Source organism: Dermacentor andersoni, chromosome 6 (genome assembly GCF_023375885.2).
Source record: "Dermacentor andersoni chromosome 6, qqDerAnde1_hic_scaffold, whole genome shotgun sequence".
NCBI classification, from domain to species: Eukaryota; Metazoa; Arthropoda; class Arachnida; order Ixodida; family Ixodidae; genus Dermacentor; species Dermacentor andersoni.
In genome coordinates, this window is record NC_092819.1 from 38,995,254 (window position 1) to 39,018,191 (window position 22,938).

The 22,938-nt window shown below is 50.5% G+C and overlaps 1 protein-coding gene across 1 annotated transcript in view; it reads right to left on the bottom strand.

Annotated features, from left to right (window-relative positions):
* The window catches only part of LOC126521932 (glutamate receptor ionotropic, kainate 2-like), a 401,025-nt gene that overhangs the window by 163,404 nt on the left and 214,683 nt on the right, over positions 1-22,938 (bottom strand). The window lies entirely within an intron of this gene.

Sequence of the window (22,938 nt, forward strand, 5' to 3'; positions counted from 1 at the left end):
ATAGTAGTATTTCTGGTGATGGATGGATGGATACAACTTTCTTGTATGTCCGGCAAGGTTTAACGCGACCCGCGCTCAGGTCTCCCACGGAGGAACGTCAAGGCCCTGCCTCAACGCCGCTTCACGGGCTTGCTGGACTGCCCACATCTGAATTCCGAGGTCTGAGTGTAGCAAGTATGTGACGCCCCCTCGGATATAATCTTGGTTCGCCCGCCAAGCTCGGCGGCCTGCTATAGCTCGGCAGGCAACAGTGGTCACCCGCACCACAATAAACACCGACGAGCACGGCAGCTCGCCGGTCAGTAATCTTCAGCACCACCACGCTGAGAAGCCCTCCCTTGTTCACGACCCGGGGTGGATTGTGACACTGGCGACGAGGATGGGATCCTCGTGACTCTGGCGAAGAAGCTGGCGACGAGTACCTACGGAGCGTCCCACGCCGCCGTGAGCGGCGAAACACCGCCCCCCGTTGCTGTCGCCATGCCGCTGTACGGAAGGCTCGAGCCGTTCGAGGGAGATGGGTCCGCCTGGCAAATTTACGAGGAGCAAGTCCACGTGTTCTTCCGGGCAAACGACACACCCGAGGCCAAACAGCGGGACATTTTCCTGGCCAGCTGCGTGACCCGCGTCTTCAGCCTCTTGCTCGACCTTCTGAAGCCAGCCACGCCGCACGTTAAGACGCTGGGTGAGCTGCTTGCCATACTGCGCTCGCATTTTAACCCAGCACCGTCCACGCTAATGGAGCGTTTCCGCTTCAACAACCGGAGCCGCCGGGAAGGAGAGACCCTCGGGCAATTCGTTGCTGCGCTACGAGGGTTAGCGAGTGCCTGCGCCTTCGGGGACCAACTGGACTCGCTGCTCCGGGACCGTTTCGTCTGCGGTATCAACAACCCCGCCATGCAGACGCGACTCCTGGAGCTTCCCGACCCGTCGCTGGACGACGCCGTGAAGGCAGCGCTGGCAATAGAAGCTGCCGCCAAGGACGCCGGCGAGATTTCCCGTGCGACTGGCTCACCGTCGGCGGAAGCGGCGGTCAACAAGTTTGCGACAAAGGGCAGTACCTGCGGTCGCTGTGGTGGTGCCCACTCCCCTTCACAGTGCCAGTTCTCTCAAGCACAATGCTTTACGTGCGGGAAAACTGGGCACCTGGCACGTGTATGCCGAAGTGGGAGGACTAACAGCAAGCAGCAGCCGGATTCAAGCCCAAGTACAACACAAGCCCGCGGCCAGGGTAGCCGTCGCAAGGGTACGCGGCGGAGGCATGCGGCAGCAAGCTCAAGTTCTTCCGCGGCCAGGCTCCACGTCGTGGCCGAGGACCCGCCGATTTTCGACATGTGGCACACAGGCTTTGTACCGTCGTCTGTGCCGCCATACATGCTGACCGTCGAAATCTGCGGGCACCCCATTTCCATGGAGCTGGACACGGGGGCCAGCGTGTCTGTAATGGCCGGGAAGCTCTTCAAGCGGACTTTCCCCGGCGTGTCCGTCGAGGCTTCGGGCGTGATGCTGCGCAGCTCCTCCGGGCAACTCTCCCAGGTCCAGGGTCAGGCACAGGTCAGCGTTCGTTTTGGCGACAGGGAAGCAACCCTTCCACTTTACTTAACGAAGGGGTCGTCGCCGACGCTGCTGGGCCGAAACTGGATTCATGTACTGGGTATTCGTCTGCCAGAGTACCCGGAAGCCAGCTTGCATGTGATGCAGAGCTGCCAAATCTGCCAGGTGCATCAGCGAGCCTCGCGTAATGTGGAAAGCACCCCCTGGCCGTTCCCACAGAGACCCTGGTCCCGCCTACATGTGGATTTTGGGGGCTGTGGCGGTGGTGGCGGAGCAGCCTCCCTGCGCTTGGAGGACCTGCAGAGCCAGCTCGAGGAACAGAGGGAGCTGGCATCGGCACGGCTGTCCATTTAGTTGATGTTATGTAACTGCAAACAGCATCAAATACGTCCCTGCGGCTAAAACCTATGACTGACGCACCCAAATATAGTAGTATTTCTGGTGATGGATGGATGGATACAACTTTCTTGTATGTCCGGCAAGGTTTAACGCGACCCGCGCTCAGGTCTCCCACGGAGGAACGTCAAGGCCCTGCCTCAACGCCGCTTCACGGGCTTGCTGGACTGCCCACATCTGAATTCCGAGGTCTGAGCTGCGCAGAGCGGCGGCCCACCTCGACGACAGGGTCTCCGGAGTAACTGCCATCCCTTCTATAACTACATTGCACTCCCACAGCATGTGTTTGAGTGTTGCTGGTCCTTCCTGGCACAATTTGCACGTGTCGTCCTGATGCTTATCTGGGAAGATACGTTTGAGACGGAATAGATTAGGGAACGTGTTTGTCTGTAGTTGTCGCCAGGCGACGGTCTGCCTCCTGTTCAATTTGGGACTCGGCGGTGGGTATATCCTTCTGGCGTTCAAATATGCACTGGTGATGTCGTTGTATCTGGTGAGCCTGTCCCGTTCTGTTCGAGAAGCGTTCGCTATCGTGCGAGAGGCGTTGCCCTGTTCGGCGCGGCGGGTCATGTCTCGCGCCGTCCGGTGCGCCGTCTCGTTTAGGTTCGGGAGCGCGTCGCCTTCCGTGGTGACGTGCGCGGGGAACCATATGATCCTCGAGCTCGCGGTTTTGGATCTGCCCGCTTTGGCCAGAATGGACAGGGCTTCCTTGGAAATTCGACCTTTGGCATAATTCTTTATTGCCGTTTGCGAGTCACTGAGTACAACTTCGCATTCCTGTTCTGTGAGGGCCAGCGCAATCGCTATTTCCTCCGCTATTTCCGAGTGTTTGGTGTATACACTGCATGCGGTTCTGATTTTTGACTCTGCGTCTATGACTACGGCGGCGTATGTTTGGCCGTTCGCATATTCGGCTGCGTCGACAAAGCGCGCGTTTCTCTCCCTGCCGAATGAACGGAGCAGAGCCTCGGCTCTTGCCTTTCTTCTACCTCGGTTGTAATCGGGGTGCACGTTTCTTGGGATGGTTGCCACCGTAATGGTCTCTCTGATTTTGTTGGGGATTTGCATTTTCTGGCCGTGCTGGTTGTGGTACGTTATGCCGAGCGTGTTCATAATGTGTCTTCCCGTCGTGGTGGTCGACAGGCGTTCGAGCTGCGAGATGCGTTGTGCTTCGGCTATTTCTTCTATGGTGTTGTATATGCCCAGCTGAGTCAGGAGCTCGGTACTTGTCGATTCCGGTAGGCCCAGGGCTATCTTGTACGTTTTCCTTATGAGCGTGTTAATCTTGTTCTTTTCCGCGACGTACCAGTTGTGGTAGGCGGCTACATAGGCGATGTGGCTGATAACGAATGAGTGGATCAGTCGAATGACGTTGTCTTCCTTCATGCCCGCGTGTCTATTGGTTATTCTCTTTATGAGTCTCGTGGCGCTGATGACTTTGCCGTTGATCTTCCTCACGGTTTCACCGTTAGCTCCGTTGGCCTCAATGACCATTCCGAGGATTTTAATCTTGTTTACTTTGGGGATTGCGTTTCCGTCTTGGGTGTACAGGCCGATTTCCTCGTACTCCCGGGGTCCTGTGTAGCTCTTTGGTGGCATGCCTCTGCGCGTGGGCCGGTAAAGGAGTAGTTCGGACTTGCTCGGGGAGCATTTGAGGCCCGTTCCTTCGAGGTACTCTTCCACTTTGTGAATGGCCGTTTGTAGTGCGTGTTCAATTTGCCCATCACTGCCGCGGTCTGCCCATATCGTTATATCATCTGCGTATATAGCGTGGTGGATTCCTTCGATTTCACGTAGTTTGCTGGGGAGACCCCGCATGACTAAGTTGAAAAGGAGCGGAGATATAACTGAGCCCTGGGGGGTACCTGCACTTCCCTGGGTTCGTTCTTCGGACTCGAGGTCGCCAACCGTGAGGGTGGCTTTGCGATCGTTCAGAAAGTCCCTCACGTAGTTGTAGGACCTTTCCCCCAGGTTCAGATTAGACACTTGTTTAAGGATCGACTCGTGAGCGACGTTGTCGAATGCTTTCTCCAGGTCTAGTCCTAGGATGGCTCTGGTGTTTCTTGTCTTGTCATCAAGGATCTGGTTCTTTAGTTGTAACATGACGTCCTGCGTGGACAGGCGGGATCGGAAGCCTATCATGGTGTGGGGGTAGGCTTCCGTCTCTTCTAGATGGCTGTTGATACGGTTCAGGAAGGCGTGTTCCAAGACCTTACCCACGCACGACGTGAGAGATATTGGGCGTAGGTTCTCCAAACTCAACGGCTTTCCGTGCTTGGGTATGAGGATAGCCTTGGACCTCTTCCACTGCTCCGGGATGCGGCCTTCTTTCCAGCACTTGTTCATATAGCCCGTGAGTTTGGTAACAGATTTGTCGTCCAGGTCTTTGAGCGTTTTGTTGTTAACCCTATCCGGTCCCGGGGCTGACTTACTGTTGAGTCCTTGGAGTGCCGTTCTGATTTCCGCCTCACTGAAGTGTTCATCTAACTTGGGACTAGGACTGCCAGTGTACCGGCCGTGCTCGACCGTCGGTCGTTGCGGGAGGTATTTGTCGCAGAGTTTCATGACGATTTGCTTCTCGCTCGCCGCCCCTTTTTCTTTGTGCAGAAGTCTCTGCATGTCGGCTCTTTGCTTGGATTTGCACTGGGTTTCGCCCAGCAGAATAACTTTAATTCAGCAGGCGGAATTTCTAGAAACCCTTTTCTTATTAATTCGTGTGTGTGACTTAACAAAAAATAGTGATCTAGGGATGCTGTTTCTTGGCCGTATGGACACAGAGGCGATAACGTCAGACCTGTGCTGTGTATATATATAGGATTAAAGAAGGGACACGGCAACGTGATTTGATGATCACTACTTCCGATTGTCTTAAGGGACACAGCTAGATTTTCCACACAAATTTTTGCTGATGAAATTCTGTCCGAAGTTGTTAATGATTTATTGACATCTCTCTGAATTTATTATTCTCGGTCTCTAATTGCTGTTATGTTCACCACTACTGGAGGAACTGGCATTATAGGTCCACTCAGGGATGCTCGCTCTAATGAGTCTGCCATTTTATTTAAATGTAATCCACAGTGACCTGGTACCCATAATAGCTTTAAAAAATGAAACTATGGAGGAACTAATGTTAGAAACGTCGTTAGAATTGGCGAATTGGATGAAGCTGTAAGCGAAGTACACACAGAAGGGAAATATGTTATAATAACCGTACTTATTGCGTTGGAAGGGAGTTTCCGAAGCAGTAAAATCATTGCTAAAAGCTCGGATTCAAAAACGCGAGTGAAATCTGGCAGTCTCAAAGAAAATGGCCAGCCAAGTGAAAGCGAGAAAATGTCTACGCCCACCGTTTCGTAGTTCACTGAAGCGTCTGTAGCTATTATGCTATTTGATTTTGCACGTGCAAGGTAATCTTACAACGGGTTATTTAGGAATGTGACTGATTGAAACTCAGAGTTCCGGAGGAGAATGTCATCAACTTGTATCTTAACATTCTGATTTGATTCAGTTGATGAAATTACCTCTAGGATAATAAGATTTGGACTATGTAATTGCTTTTGCACAAACACAACTTGCACCGGAATATTTCCTGACTATATCACGCCACCTAATTTTCTGCTGCCGTTCCCTTCGCACCCATTCTGTAACACTAATGGTCCACCGGTTATCTGCCCTACGCATTACGTGGCTTGCCCAGCTGCGCCCTCTTCTCTTAATGTCAACTAGAATATCGGCTATCGCCGTTTGCTCTCTGATCCACACCGCTTTCCTCCTGCCTCTTAGCGTTACGCCTAACATTTTTCGTTCCATCGCTCTTTGCGTGGTCCTTAACTAGTTCTCTAACTTCTTTCGGTAATATTGGGAATGGCTAGATTCAATCAAAGTATGTTTTCCTAATGAGGAAAAACGTGGCAGTTACAGGAGAGATGCCGCTAGCGCACATGATGCAACGTGCCGCACGACAAATCATTCTGAAGGGAAGTTCGCCGACAAAGTGATCGTCGCTATTTGCGTGTTGAACGGCAGGGACATTTAAGGGTGCCCACCATGCTGTGAACGGTATTGTGTGCCAACTATTGGATTTATGCAAGCGCACCGATGAGACGCTTATAAATACAGACGGCCTTGTGGCAGTCAGTATCGATGACTTGGGTTCGCTGGTTGTGTCCTTAGCGTAGTATTCCTCGCTTTATGGGAAATACATGCAGTAAGCGTAGAAAAACTTCTAAACAGCCACTGAAAAGTAAACTGGGCAGCATATTACACTCCTGTAACACGTGAAGGCGAAAGCCTGCTGCACACTTGGTAATGTGCCGTCTCGCATCGTCGCGTTGTTGCTTTCGCAGTTAGGCTTCTTCGGCTAGCTTTCTACGCTTCTGCGGCTTCGCACGCTCGTGTATAGTGGGGTCACACTCGCGCCAAGGACGTTACTTTTCGACTTTACGTTGCATCTTTTCAGTTGGAGATTGAAACGTATGCTGTTCTGTGTGTTCAACGAACTTCAACGAACGTATGCACTGTTCGCTTCACTTCGCTGAGCGCTTGTATCCTCAGCCTTACGGGGGTATGAGCCACTGTAACTTTGCTTGCTTACGGGGGTATGAGCGCTTGCTTGCGGGGGTGTGAGCGATGGAGAAGTTCACATGCTTTGTTTTGTACCACTCGACTAGACGCCGCGTTTCTGTACGTTGTATGAGTGATTCCAACGAATGTATGCACGGTACGCTTCAATTTTCTGAGTGCTTGTACAAGCCCCTGCGTTACGAGAGGGATGAGCCATTGCATGTTGTGCTTGCTTAAGTGGGTATGAGCTATTGCGGCTGATGATAGTGTTTGTACCACTGGACCGGACGACGCGTTTTTTTTATTCCATCGGGGGGTATGAGCCACTTAAGCTTTGCTCCTTAAAAGCCGAGGTGTAATTCAAACAGTGGTGTCAGTGGTACGACCAGCACATAGAATTGCATGCCAGGCGATCAGTCACGCTGAAATTTCCAGAGGAAGAAGAGAGGAAGCAAGGAAAGGAAAGGTCGGTAGGACTAGCATCCAGTTTGCTACCTTACACATTGGGAATGGGGAAGGGGCAGCTTTTCATTGAAGTCAGCAATTCTCAGAGCAAATTGATATCAGCGTGTTCAGAGCGCATGCGCATCAACCCTGTCGTCCCCTCGTTGTAGGTAGCACTCGCTAATCTTCGGCTGTACTTTTGGGTTAATGACACCCTTGAGCAGAATGCCGAGGAGAGCTGGGCCGCTACCTTGTACGCGTTCGAAAAGCCGCCGTTCGGTTTCGTATACGAACAGACTACCACACTCAAAAGCACCACAAGTGTGCTTTTCACGTGAGGCCTACGCACTAATAAATAAATGTGCAAAATTAAGTGCCATGATGTCGAGACAACGTCCCAGTCACAATCAGGCTGTGCTGCTTGTTACAGTCTAGTTTTAAAAAAAGGCAAAAGTGCATTTTTTCTGGTCACGGACTACTTGGAGTTCAATGCACTTCGATTCCTGCATCAGTGGCCCTTCGGCTTTGCTCCAAGGCTTCAGACAGTAGAATTCACTGCATCACTATATGTCACTAATGCCTACTCCTTATCGATATGGCCGGATGTCGCGAATGTGAAACTTGGGGGAGGAAAGAGACCACTGCGCACTTTCTTTCTGAGTGTCCTCGTTTGGGCGCAAAAAAAAAAAAAAAAAAGAAAACACTCTGCGTATTGCACAACAAGCTTGGCAGCCGTCCACTTACGGAAAACCCTAGTCAAAGCCCACGTCATGCTCGAGTCGCTGTAAATGCGATTGCTATCTTGTCTTTTTTTTAAACGTTGGGCCTCACTAAAAAAAAGAGACAAACAGAAAACTGCTGTAGTTGTTAGTTGCTTCCTCGTGTTTGTACGGATATCTATTGAAATCACACAGTCTTTTCCTTTAATTCTTCTTGCTCTTACCCCATACCCAATAAAGTTCCTAATCTGTCTGTCTGTTACCCCTGTTACGTTTCGCCTATAACGCGCGGTAATGCCGGCGCGGATGCAACGGACGCCGGGGCTTCGTTCAAAGCGGCGGACATTTTGGCCCGTTCGACGCCGCCGCAACGCCTCCCCGCCAAGCGTGTCCAGGCGTGTTTCAGTGCCACGTGTCTTCGTATGTGCGTGTGTGTGTGTGTGCCCACGCTTGTCAAAGCGCGGCAGCCGGGGAGCGGAGCTCCCCAAGTGAGGTGCCAGGAGGTCTGTCCGTCGGCGGGTTGGCGATGCGTCACTACACTCGGCTCACCATGTCTCTCGGCTCGACCGTGCGCGCCGTCGTGGGCTCATGCTCCGCCGTCGCGTGGGCTCATCCCGTGACCTTCCTTCTGGCCCGCGACGCCGAGAGTATAAGAGCAGCTGCCCCCGGACGCCAGGAGAGAGGCTCCGATTTCTTCTGTTGAGTTACGTGCTCTCCCGTCGCTCCACTTCGGTCGACCTGACCGGCCGCTCTTTTGCTATGTTAGAATAAACAAGTTGTTCTGTTACCAGTCTTCTCTTGCTTTGCCGGGACCTTCGGATGCTTCCAGTGCCCCAGGCCGCCAGGCCAACGCTACCCTTGGGGCTTGCGACCCATTGGCAATAACGGGCGTCAGCACCGAGACCCCAACAACTGGTTGCCAGCGGTGGGATCGCGACAACGGAGGCCAGCAGCGAAGAGATGCGGTTGACTGTATGCTGAGCAGCACAACGACCATCCGGGAGCAGTGCAACGAGCCCTGTGTGATGACTGGTTGCCTGCAGCGGAACGACTGCGCGGAATTCTTGGCTGCAAGGTTTGGTGAGTGCGGGACTTCCTTCTTCTGAGTTTTGCCAGGCTTTTGTTAGTGTCAGAAACAGAGCTGGTAATTGTGGTTGTCGTTGCTGCCGGGTTAGTTTGCGGCAAGACAATAGTAGGCAGTAGAGAAAGCAGCATTCAGAGCAGCCATGGATTCGAAGTCGTTGCGCAAACCGAAATTGCTGGAGCTTGCAAGAGAGTTGGGTCTGGATGTCTCAGACAAACTCAGAAAACCAGAACTGCTAAGGGCTATTCTTGAGTTAGAAGCTGAGGATGACGAGCTGTCGGAATGCCTTGAGACCATTGAGGAGAGGGAGACGGCAAAAAGACAGGAGCGCGAACTTAAAGAACAAAAAGAGAAACAGGAGCGCGAACTAAAAGAACAAAAAGAGAAAGAAAAAGAAGAGCGCGACCGTCAACACGCATTGGAAATGAAGCGTCTCGAGTTAGAGATGGAACGCGCTCGTAATGGAAGTCAGGCACACGGTGCAGGAGAACGAGTATTGTTCAAAATGACTGACCTGATGCGGCCGTTTAAGCTTGGAGAGGACATTGGTTTGTTCCTGGTTAACTTTGAGCGAACGTGCAAGAAGCAGGGGTTCTCTCGGGAAACGTGGCCACAGCGCTTGCTCACTTTGCTACCCGGCGAGGCGGCCGACGTAGTCGCTCGCTTGGAGAGAGAGGAGGCAGAGGATTTCGACAAAGTGAAATCGAGTCTGCTAAAAAAGTACCGGCTGTCAGCGGAGGCGTTCCGTCGGAAGTTTCGGGAAAATGAGAAAGGCAAAAGTGAGTCATATACAGAGTTTGCCTACAGGTTTATGTCAAACATGCAGGAGTGGCTCAAAGAAGAGAAAGCGTTTGGTGACCACGAGAAAGTTCTGCAGTGTTTCGGGCTAGAACAGTTTTATAGTCGGTTACCTGAGAACGTGCGGTACTGCGTCTTGGATAGGCCAGACGTTAGTACGGTGGCTCGAGCCGCTGAGCTAGCCGAGGAGTTTGTGACGCGTCGGGCTCGTGGAGCTAAGGACGGTCAAAAGGGTGAATTTGGCTCCAAGTTTGAGAGGCCGAAGTTCACGCCCATGAGAAAGCGGTTCGAGACGAGGCGAGCGCGCGTGTGTTATACGTGCCAGAAGCCGGGTCACTTTCGGCGCAGTGTCCGACCGAACGTGAGGAGACGGCGGCAACCGAAGCCGAACGCAGAAAGCGGTTCGAGACGAGGCAAGCGCGCGTTTGTTATACGTGCCAGAAGCCGGGTCACTTTTCGGCGCAGTGTCCAGAAACAAAAACAAAAGTCGTGTTTTTGTCTTTATGCAGCACTGACGAGAACATGAAGCTTCTCGAGCCTTACATGCGAGACCTCCTCGTGAACGGGAAAGAGTGCCGAGTGCTTTGCGATTCCGCAGCTACAATGGATGTAGTTCACCCCTCTTACGTAGAACCCGATATGTTCACGGGCGAGTGCGCATGGATCAAGCAAGCAGTGGAAGCTCATAGCGTGTGTCTGCCGGTAGCAAAAGTGCTTATTGAAGGACCTTTCGGAGCACTTGAGACGGAGGCCGCAGTGTCATCTATGCTGCCCCCCCAGTACCCGTACCTATTTTCGAACAGGTCCGATCACCTCCTGCGCGAGAAGGGGCTTTTGTTTGGTGAGGCTAGCGTTCAGGCCTTAACCAGATCGAAGGTTCGGGAGCTCGCTGCAAAGGCGGTAGTTGCGGGGCCGACGTTGTTGAACGATGAAAAAGGGTCAGAGGCGCAGCAAGCTGGTATTCAGAGCACGCCCGAACTGAATAAAATTGAGCCTGTAGCGTTAAAGGCACCAGATACTGGAGAGGAAATTCCCGATGCGGGAAAGTTAGAAGAGCTTCCGGTCGAGCTTCCGGGACTAGGCTCAGTGACGAACAGGAAAGACACCGATCAAGTCATTAGTGACTTAATAAGTAAAGCATCGCTGTCGCCTGAGCAGAAAACCGAACTACACCAGCTCTTACAAGAGTTTCAAGGTCTGTTCTCTGAGAGGCCTGGTAGGACTTCTGTCCTTACTCATGACATAGAACTTACCTCCCCAGAGCCAGTACGATCCAAGGCGTACCGGGTGTCACCCCGCCAGAGCGATATTATGGAGGCTGAGGTAAAGAAAATGCTACAGCTCGGTGTTATTGAGGCGGGTGAGAGTGATTATACCTCCCCTTTGATTTTAGTTGAGGTACCGGGCAAGGAACCTCGTCCTTGCGTCGACTACCGCAGGCTTAATTCCATCACTAAGGATCAAATTTATCCGATCCCTAACATCGAGGAGCGCCTTGAGAGAGTGAGTAGCGCTCAGTTTATTTCCACCCTAGATCTTGTCAGGGGTTATTGGCAGGTTCCACTTACAGAAGAGGCTAGTAGGTATGCGGCGTTCATTTCACCAATGGGGACATTCCGTCCTAAAGTTTTGAGTTTTGGTTTGAAGAACGCGCCATACTGCTTTTCAAGCCTCATGGATAAAGTGTTGCGGGGACAGCAAGAATTCGCTTTACCGTATCTAGACGACGTAGCGATATTCTCCGCATCCTGGCCTGAGCATATGGCGCACTTGCGGGCAGTGCTAACCCGCCTGCGCGATGCGGGCTTGACAGTCAAGGCTCCCAAGTGCCAGTTAGCACAGGCCGAGGTTGTCTACCTCGGACACGTGATTGGTCGGGGTCGTCGCCGCCCCTCTGAAATAAAGGTGGCCGCTGTGCGAGACTTCCCGCAACCGCGCACGAAGACCGATATTCGGTCGTTCTTAGGTGTCGCCGGCTACTATCAGAGGTACATCCCCAGGTACTCTGATATCGCGGCTCCCCTAACGGATGCTCTAAGAAAGACAGAGCCGCAAACAGTCGTCTGGGACGAGGCAAAGGAAAGAGCTTTTAGCGCCCTAAAGAGCGCCCTAACAAGCCAGCCTGTGCTACGATCGCCCGACTACACAAAAGGGTTCGGTGTTCAGTGTGATGCTAGTGAGCGAGGCATGGGCGTTGTACTGTGCCAACGGGAAAATGGAGAAGTAGAACACCCCGTCCTGTATGCTAGTCGTAAGCTGACGAGTCGTGAGCAGGCGTATAGCGCCACCGAGAAAGAGTGTGCGTGTATCGTGTGGGCCGTTCAGAAATTGTCATGTTACCTAGCCGGCTCGAGGTTTATCATTGAAACGGATCACTGCCCTCTCCAATGGCTGCAGACCATCTCTCCCAAAAATGGCCGCCTCCTGCGCTGGAGCCTCGCTTTGCAACAATATTCCTTTGAGGTACGTTACAAAAAGGGGAGTCTCAACGGTAACGCCGATGGCTTAAGTCGAAGCCCCTAACGTGGGAATCAGCCTCAAAATTGCTTGTTACTGATGTTTTTCTTCCTGAGGCAGGATTTTTAACCTATTGCTTTCGTGTAGTGTTTCAAAGTGATGATGTGCTTTCTAGTGCAATTTTCCGATTTGTGGACGCGTTCTGAGTGCTGCTAAACTACTGTAAGGAACTAGGCAGCAGTATAAAAGGGGAAAGAGCCTGGCAGGGCTTAGTGAGGGTTGTGCCGTGCTTGCTGACTGAGCGGTTGACTTTCGGCGTAGTTCTAACGCTTGCCGGAAACGAGAACAAAAATGTCAACTCTCCCGAAGTCACTTTGCAGTGTCCTGTGTGCACCTGAACGTGAGAACGAGGCCTTCTCTGTGCGCTGCGCTCAAGAAACGCCAAAGGACGCCCGACTTCGGTTATGAGCATCATCGAGCGACATCCCTCCGGACAGCGGATGCAGTCCCCTGACCATCGGGATCTCCTTCCCCCGGCGGGGCGGTCTGTTACGTTTCGCCTATAACGCGCGGTAATGCCGGCGCGGATGCAACGGACGCCGGGGCTTCGTTCAAAGCGGCGGACATTTTGGCCCGTTCGACGCCGCCGCAACGCCTCCCCGCCAAGCGTGTCCAGGCGTGTTTCAGTGCCACGTGTCTTCGTATGTGCGTGTGTGTGTGTGTGCCCACGCTTGTCAAAGCGCGGCAGCCGGGGAGCGGAGCTCCCCAAGTGAGGTGCCAGGAGGTCTGTCCGTCGGCGGGTTAGCGATGCGTCACTACACTCGGCTCACCATGTCTCTCGGCTCGACCGTGCGCGCCGTCGTGGGCTCATGCTCCGCCGTCGCGTGGGCTCATCCCGTGACCTTCCTTCTGGCCCGCGACGCCGAGAGTATAAGAGCAGCTGCCCCCGGACGCCAGGAGAGAGGCTCCGATTTCTTCTGTTGAGTTACGTGCTCTCCCGTCGCTCCACTTCGGTCGACCTGACCGGCCGCTCTTTTGCTATGTTAGAATAAACAAGTTGTTCTGTTACCAGTCTTCTCTTGCTTTGCCGGGACCTTCGGATGCTTCCAGTGCCCCAGGCCGCCAGGCCAACGCTACCCTTGGGGCTTGCGACCCATTGGCAATAACGGGCGTCAGCACCGAGACCCCAACACCCCATACCCTGATGCAGAGTAGCCAACGAGGCAGTTCATCTGATTAACGTCTCTGCTTTTCATCTCTTAATTTTGTTCCTTCTTTCTGTCTATTTCTCACCCTGTCACCCATCCTATAATACACCTCTCTTGTATTTATTTACACCGATGACATAATAAACCAAGAAATACAGATAAAAGCAGTTAATCGGTGCACATTTTTCTCTCTCTCAGAAACCCTGACCACAACGCACTCTCAACAACCTTATCGCAGATACGGCACAAAACGAGCTTCACAAACACGAACCGCTTCGCGAAAAAGCTCGTTAAAAAAACTAATTAATATTTTGCAACTCCTGCGACTTGCATAAGACCACAATGGGTCGCTATCTCCCTCTAATTTAAACAATTGCTTCATTCAACTTACTACAAGCAGTCTCTGGGCGGACCAACCACCGCTAAACCACGCTTGACCCAAAACTAATGATCGTAGCGATCAATGACTCCAGTTTCGTTGTTAATGCTATTTCGTCTATGAGGGCCTGAACAAAGAAAAGAAAAAACAACGAAAAAACACGGTAGTTCGCCAATATCCATTGGTTGAGCATTGCGTTCACTTCAAACGCGGAACCCTTGCTTCTTCTTACACGGCGCGGGTAATAAAACTTGGGTCGAAAAAAAAGGCGTAGCGCCATTAAGACCTTTTCCAATGAACGTGGACACGCACATCGGCGAAAGAGGTCAAGAGGGCAACTAATGACCTTTCTTAGCAGCGCCGTAAGGTGTCTTTGACTTATATCTTTTCTTTTCTAATCCAATTGCCTTCATTTTCTCCTAGTTCGTCGAGTTGTCTTGCGGTTTATTTATTTGTGCAGTCGGGGATGCCATTACTTCCGCGTCCTCTTTTACTGCGTTCCTCTTAGAACCTTTGCTAAGTTTTTTGAGAGCTTTGCTGCGGCACGGGGGTGCCGTTTTCACTGATGTGACGGCTAGTACAGCGAACAGAAAGAAACAGAGCTCTCAGTGTGTGGTATAGCTGCGAAGGAGGAGAATTGCGATGGAACGGCTGAAACGGCTTGTACTAAAGGAAACGCGGAAAGAAGATCGGATAGAAAGGGGGGGGGTTATTGTCGTTCCAACTCTTCGCGCCTTTAAGAGCCAGAGGCATTTTGCTCACAGTCGAAGTTGTACCGCCTTGAGGCACACGCACGCTATGTGGGAACTCGAGTGCTGCGGCTTTTTATTGTCGCTGCTGGATGGCGCTCGCATCGATGGTGATCTTGTACGGTGGACTAGCGGAAAAAGACGGCAAGCGGCGGTCGGTTGGGGAATTTCGCTGGTGTTCTCCTACATCTCTTATTCAAAACACGTACAAAGGGCAAAGAAAAGTCAGCTATTAAAAGAAAACAGGTTTATCACTGAAGGCCGTGCACGCGCGCGACTATGTACGAGCGGATGTAATAGGCCATAATTTGGAATCAGGTGTCCAGTTGGTTCCAGTCAGTCCGCAAGTGCGAATATCATTTTCCCCAGCTTACGTCATTTTGCATAATAACGGAGCGCCTTCTCGTTTACATACGGACAATGCCCCACATATGCTGTCGTTGGTGTATAACCATCTCCTTTGCTGCCCGAGAACGAGCGAATAGTGTAAATTGCCGGCACCGCCTTCAGCTGCCCTTTGGCGTTACAATATACTGTCCAAAAAATAGATGCAGAGAGAGTGAAAAAAAAAAAACGAAACAAACAAAGCACTGATGACCCGAAAATATATCCGTCATCATAACGCTCTGACCGAATGAGGAGTAAATGCAGGGAACGTGTCAAGACGTCTCGCTCTATTGACCCGTTATAAAGAACGTATACTGCAGTTACAATTTCTTCAAAATAAGTGCAAAAAAGGTGCCCTCTTATGTAATTTCACTATTTTGGCGTGCAATCCCCATATAGAACGTCTTTTTTTCTATTTCGAACAAATTTTCAAAATCAATTATGCAGGAACCATCGAGAACGATTGTCAGTGTAAGCGAACAGCCCGCACGAACGAGCGAGCCAGCTAGCGACAGCCCCTCCTCCGTTCCTTGTTGCCCATCGGTTGTGCAAGAGCGCGCACCCTTTCCCCCGGCGCATTCCCTCGGCTTCCCGTAGTCCCTTCGCGACAGCCGTGAAGGGACAACGGGAAGCCGAGGGAATGCGCCCAGGGAAAGGGTGCGGCAGCCGTGAAGAGCGCACGGGTCTATCTCTTAGGCTCCATGCACGTGTCGGCGTCAACGCCGTCAGCGTTGGACGGAACGCTCGCCTGCATCGCCTGCGGTGTATTTCTGGTGAGCGAGAATCCGCCATGCATTCTCATCATCGTTCACGGTAGACTGGCCATCGCCGGGCGGTCATCGAGACATGCGACGAACGAGCGAGCCACAGCCTCCCCTCCTCCTCTCTCCCGTTACTCCACGACACGCGCTTGCTTAAGAGTCCCCCTTCCCCCTGCCCGCCCGCAACTAATAAGCGCCAGTGCGTCCTCGCCTCTCCCACTCCACGCACCCCCCCCCCCCTTTCGCCCCACGCCCCTCACAGTACGGGCCCTTTCCCTTGGAGCGTTGCCTCGCCTTCCCTCCCCAAAGTCCGACCTACCGTCCTACCAGCGACCTACCACGAAAACGACCGAAAGATCCAAGGAAAGCTATTCACTTTGAAGTCATGGAACATATCGCGCAGTTCAGACATTAATTACTCAACAAATTACAATGTTGAAGGGGCCAATGAAAATATTCACTCATTGTGTTTGTACTTATTCGAATTGGTGCACGCGTTCATATTGACAAATGGAAGTCGGGAAGTATACAAGTCCTCTCTGCCTAGCAGAAATCACCCTAATACTAGCTGCTGTTCGTTTAGTATCTGGAGGTCTTGCCCCAATGGATAAGGACTACAAAGCGCAGATATTCGGTTGCGGCACTGACAGACGTGAAGTAATTTCTTAGTTGAAGCATAGATATCTTATTAGTTTCATTGGCGTGTTATTGATTCAATATTTATTTAGTTATTGTAAAGATCGTGCTTCATAGGATTAGTTATTGTACTATGTTTATTTATGTATTTAAATTTTTCCCTAAATGAATACAGAGATGTAGTAAGCGAGGTACTCTCGAACTCAGTCCCTCCACAGCAAATCATATTTAATAAAGCAGAAGAGAAGCAGCACCGCTTTCGAGATATCTTCACGAAAGCCTGTTAAAAGTGGCATTGATGTTACAGTTAAGATAATCTAGAACTGCATGGCACATGCTTTGGGAAGCTTAAGTTTCCCCATAGTGCAAATCTCTAACGCCGGTGGATTTCGCAACACATTTTAAGTTCAGATCTATCTAATGTTGAGCTACCCTTAAAATTTCTGGCTGCGTAAACGTGGCTCTACTACTGCTTTATTTTCAGTTTCGCAGTCGAAGCATGTGCCGCAAACTTAATCATGAAAAAATAAAAAAAAAGGTTCCTTGGTTAATCTCACCGATTCGAGACTTGGCCATTCTGATTTATCATTCCATAATTTTCGCCTTCTTCATATATAGACGCGGAGAGGCGGAACAACGCCTATCACAGGCCATAAGTAACTGCTCGTACTAAGGATTAAGAACTAAAAGAGCTGGTAGTATTTGCTGTTAAGATAAGATGTCTAGCCCGTTTAAAAGAAAAAGAAGCTTTCTATGCAAAACTATGCAAAACCTGATACACATAATATTAGCTTGCTTTGCTTGCGGTTGCTGGAGATGTGCAAGCGAGAGCAGACGCCACTTTAGGCCACCATAGTATATACACTTCCAATTTGTTCTTTTTTTATTTCTTTTTCAAAACCCACAATTACACAAAAAAGAAATTCTGGAGTTCACGTACCAAAACCACGATATGATTATGAGGCATTTCTTAGCGGAGGACTCCATCCTAATTTTGGCCATCATGGAATCTCTAACGTGCACGTAATGCACGGCACGCTGGCGTATTTACATTTCGCCCCCATCGAAATGAGGTCGCTGCTGCTGGGATTCGATCCCGCGCGCCTCGGGCTTAGTAGCGCAATGCCGTAGCCACTAAGCTACCCCACCGGGTATGAATTGCCAGTTACGTGCAGTACATGCAGTGCAGTGAAAGCCACGGGCTGCCTCAACAATGAACGATAACCAGCGACGCAACTCTGGTGAACCAGACTAAGGGCTCGCCGATTGTGCACCCCTTATCCTTCCGCGATGCCCTCATTGAGACGCAGTGGTATGCGGTAGGATTAGCGCCGGCTAATGAACGAGCCTCAATTCTGGTTTTTACTAGCGAAAGGTTGATGTGACTATCATCTTCTGACTGCACGTTGAACATCTAATCAAGCGAAATACAAAGCAAAAAGACGAAAACAGCAAGTGACCGTCGTAAAATGAACTCGAAACAGATAAAGCTGCACTATACATAAGCGCGCGTACCATTCTTCGAGTTAACAAATGAAGGCCTCTGGAATAAAGTTGAGTCAGCCTAAGAAAAGAAAGAAAGGCAGCACGGGAAACAGATATATTTTCTGCCGGAGAACAAGCCCCCTTCTCTCGTATAAGTGGAGCGCATAAGTGTTTTCAGATGAACACGGAGGAAATAAATCCCGCAAGGAAACGCGGCACGCTGGAGAGAAGAGCGGCTTTATGGCGGGAAAATGATGAGCGACCGCCAGGTGTGCGATACGCTCTCGGGGCTTTCATCATATTCAATTGCAGAAACACGCCCAGCCTTTTTTCTTCTCTTCCTGGTCGATTCTAATGGTAGAAACGCAAGTAAACTCCCGAGATCTCTGATGTCATCGCAGAGGTAGCAGTGTCAGCGCGCGAATGAAATTACAATGCAATAACATTGTTACATGAAAGGACGCAATTTCATTCATTCATTCATTCATTCATTCATTCATTCATTCATTCATTCATTCATTCATTCATTCATTCATTCATTCATTCGTTCATTCATTCATTCATTCATTCATTCATTATATTTATGTAACTTATATCATGGATGTTGGAGATAATGGTCTGAGAGCGAATGCAAGGCTTCATGGGGATCGGGGCAGGTGGAGCCAAGGAAAAACGATGTTCGAAGACCAATGCCACATTACTGTTCTCGCACACAGAAGTGCAAAGCAAATGTAATAGGGCTGTCGATGAACTGCATGGGGCGGTTTAAACAGCCTGACGAGGTACAACGCTTGTCATTATACTGTTCAAAGTTCTACCACAACTTTTACAAAAAGGAAAAAAAAAATGAAAATGAAGGCGCTGTTTTCGAAGGATGATCCACGGAGAAAAAGTCCCTGTCTTCAAAGAAATATAGCAAATAAACCAAAGACTGAGCCGAGCAGTATAGAATTTCATTAGCGGCTTAACGCTGTCGCGCTGCGCTATTTCCTCACGCTTACCGCGGCCCCTCCATTAGAAGCAGCTTATCCAACGCGCCTCACGGCCGTCGCACTGTGGGAGGATCCATCATGTTCAGGCACGCCGAGGCTCTCAGCTCGGAGGCTTAGCGCTCGGCTAGCCTACAAAGCAAACTGCACTCGAAAAGGTATACGAAAGGGGTGGCGACGAATGCGGTCCTCTCAAATGAACCGCGTGCCTTCAGCGTCCAACTCAAGGCACAAGCGCGCGCAGGCCTACATAGCTCGTCGGGCTACGACCTCGCGCGCTCTCAAAGCACCCCGGTCTCCGCGTGTTCTCCTCTTGCGTGCCCGCCGTCTCCCGATGTCCGCCCCTCCCCCCTTTCCACGCTTTGCCCCTCCCCTTATCCCTCCTGGCCGTCAAGCGGCAGGGAAGCTCTGCGCGCGCAAATCTCATTTCCGAAAGGCCCCAGCTTTCGGTAATTTGATTGGCGAGTACAGCTCTTGTCATTGCTGCCGTTCACCACCGTGCGCTGGACTGGCCGCGGGAGAGCTTGGGGCCGAGAGCGAAGGAGGGCGCGGAGGCTCTCAAAGACGCGAAGCTCCCGGTGCTACACGCCGTGACTGTTGGGCGAAGGTTCCACACGCCCATTGTTTCCGTTTTGTAGCGCGTCTCCTTTATAGTGTTTGCTTCTTTTCTTGTCGAGTGCAGCCTTCTTTCTCTTTTGAAGTAGGTCCCTCTTCCTTTCGGCGCAGAATATTGATTTAGAAGCCCCTTTCTGAGAGTTTCGAGGGTCCTCAATGCTCATTATAAGAGGAAAGCGAACTAACGTGTGAACAATGCGTTATGGGACTGCTACGTTTCCCTATAGTCATGTTGGCGCTGTGCTACGTGCAAGGCTACATAGGCGCTGCTGCATTTTTTTTTAATGCACGAGCTTGTATGACCGCCTGTGATTAACTCAGTGATGAACGCTTGTCTGCGTAACCGTGCAAAGTGTGAACTTCTGTCTTCGTTCTCCTCTTTCGATCATATTTCCCCCTTCGCCATTGCAGGGTATCAGGGTATCCTACCAGGCTCAGCCTGGTTAACTTCCCTAGTTTTCCCTAATGCCCTCTCTCTCTCTCTCTCTGTCTGCTAGGACTACAGAACCCAACAAAAGTGCGCTGCTCTGGACAATTGAACGAAATCTTCGATCAAGAAGGAAAGAGAAAAAAAAGAGGTATTGGCAAGAAATATTGTTCGGAGCTCTCTAAGGGGAGCAGAGAACTCACCTAGACAGCCGAAGTCATCATTAGTTTCCCTGCTTTAGTAGGTTTAGTCATTGGTTTAGTTCCCCACAGGCAAGATCCCGATATTTGTGGAGCCAGTTCATCTGAAATGTTTTCCAGTATTCAAGGCATTTACATTACAACGGCCCACTTTAGGTGCAAATCATGCATGCACCCTGATAAATCGTTTCCTTAAGAAGTCGTATAATGATACGAGCTACGCCCAATTAATGCAAGGTCAATGTAAATCTCACAAAGTGTCTAGCATATATCTGCGGCCGCGAAAGAATAAAACTGAAAAAAGTAACCTTACAGATCTTTAGGCAGTCACCTATAAAGTTGTATTCGTCAATAGCCTTGCATGCTATGCCTCCTTTTTTTTTTATTGACATACCCTGAAGGCACATTCCACGCATTACATAGGAGGGCTACAGTAAAGAAAGTGTGTAGTTAACCGAAACACTAATAATACAAACATACAATGAGCTATGAGCGTCTACTAAGAAGAATATAATAGAAAGCAGTAAACATTTGAATTCAAGCACAATTTTGATTGGATGGTAAAAAGACCACACAGCTTTTGTGCAGTGCTCAGCGATTGGAACGCGATACTCGGACAACGTGGAGACCGGTACTTTCTTGCGCCACCGCCGGGCGCTGGTGACACTGAGATGATGCATTTTCGTGTCGCATGAAAGCGATAATCTTTTTGATGCGTCGTAAATGCACTCGGACCCCTCAGTGATCACCCATGCAGCGATCACCGGTGGCACAAAAAGCGCCGGCCGCCATGGTGTCTGAGTATCGCGTTTAAATCGCTGAGCACCGTACAATTGTGTCATGCACACTCAAGAAAATTATACCATAGAGGGTTGATCGAATGTTGGAACATCCTTCTTGCAGCTTTACTTTCCCTAAAAATTTTGAAAACGGTAGCCTTTGTTAGCAGAGTAACCGTCGTGCATCCTTTCATAAGTTTCAGAGTGCTAAAATGACGTTTTGTGCGAAACTTGCACCTACAAGAAATTAAGGGTGCTCGGGCACTTCAACATATCAAGCAAGCAACAAGCTATAAGCGTCTATTTCTACGCGGTATTAGATTCGTCGGACGATTTCACCGCTGTCAACCAGATGTAGGAGTTGTCGGACGATCTCGCCGCTGCCACCATTTGAAGGAGTTAAAGGTCGTAAAGAGGAACTTGTGAGGAACTAGGTGAACAGGGTTTATTTACATTATTTACAGTTTAAACAAGACATACATCGACAGTCTAGCGTGACTCCCAAATGGAGCCCGCAAGACGAAGCATATAGCAAACGAGCACACAACTCACGAGTACATTTCGAGCACGACAACGAGCACCCTCTAGCAGCCGACAATCGCTGCTTATAATCACTCCGTTCGACGTCATCGTTCGACGTCATCGCAGACTACACGCCTTTTTTGGAGGAGGAGGGCTCACACACACGTGCCGCACAGGTTTCAGTGCTCTCTCGAGGGCAGACGACCTTCGCAGCACAGTCGTCGTGGTATCCATTGTCTGGCGTCCCCGTAGTCAGCTGGTCACGCCCGACCCCAGCCGGCGCCGCTAAATTCCAGAGCTGCCTTTTTCCTGTAGTCGCCACGTGTGTCAGCAGACTGTGACGAATCCTGGGGCCCCCGTACCGCAAAGCACCCTTTTGCCAGGGAGCTCCCCCTGCCGCAGAGAGACCATGATGACCCGGCAAATTAACCAACAATGCACGGGGCGCCAAACGTGGCCAGCCCTGCTGTCCTCACCGATCCTCCAAACGCGGCGCATGGTCGGTTAAGCGTTGTCGGCCTCGCTCGTTCTCTGAAGGGCGCCGCCACCGCGGGTCGGTCGAAGCACGTGCAGCGGGCCGAAATAGCTGGCACGTTGCCACCCTGCCGGCCATTCCCAACAGCGGATAGCACCACGTCTTTGTTCGAGCACGTCATATGGTTACAGCAGGTACTGGATGTCGACCTACTCCTTTATGCACGTGGCGTCCCCGGTGGCGATGTGGAAATACATAGCTTTTTCTTTTATTTCCTACCCTGCCTTTCGCTTTTGGCCACAGGCTTCGTTTAAGGTGTTTCAGCTCGGTCTTGTCTTCTGGATGAGCTGCGAATCGTCAGCGAATCACAGCGCGTCTGCCAATAATAGTTCTTAAGGCACATGTTTTTTTTTTTTTTTTTGGTGTAGCATAGGCGCCGGCGTTATATCATGCGGAGAATGTCCTGCGCTGTTTTGTGCAGTATCGGTTGGAATAAACATTCGCAGATACATGGCGGAGCAATCTGTTACTTATAAAAACACAGCTTTTATTGTGTGGGGTGGCGCGCCTCAGTCGTAAAGTGGAAAGACACATTTACTTGGTCCACTCCCTGCTTCATGCCTTTCACACCTTACTGCTAAGTTTGCGTAAGTTCATTCACTTTGGCGGTGATTTATAGGTAAACTGAAGCGTTGAAAAGGTGTGGTGTCAGCCTATGAGATCAGCTAGAGGCGCTACAGCACTCTACAGGTGCTGTATCATTCCATGTGCTTGGGTAGGCGCAGTGGTCGAGAGGTAACACCGACTGGCCATCCGTAGGTTTGCAGTTCGAATCCAGGCTGGGCGACTATATGTTTTTCGCTTTAGTTATTTATTTCCTTGTAAATGTATTAAAAAGCACTTCGGGACTGCTTAGGCGGACGTCCGAATGACTAGCGTAGTGACGGAATAAAATATGTCACTGTAAAAATAAACGATAGCGTGCATTTCAGCAACACACATTGGGGGAAGTGGCGCGTATCCAAAAAGACATCACCCTTTCAAACGGATGTATTAGTTCGAAACAAACGCCCTTCTTTACGGTGCAAGGCGCTGAGTTATACACTTTTAGGAGTGCAGTTTTCCTCAGTGTAGGGTTTATTATGCAGACAACGTCACGTGGTAAATTATTCGAATTATGTGATGGAATAATTGGTGGAACTAGTGGTGAGTGATCCAGAAGGTTAGTAGGTGCAAACTGCAGTTGAACAATACAATTGGGATCTAGGCGCGAAAAAATCCGCAGCTACTGACATTCAAAGTTGCTGTGTG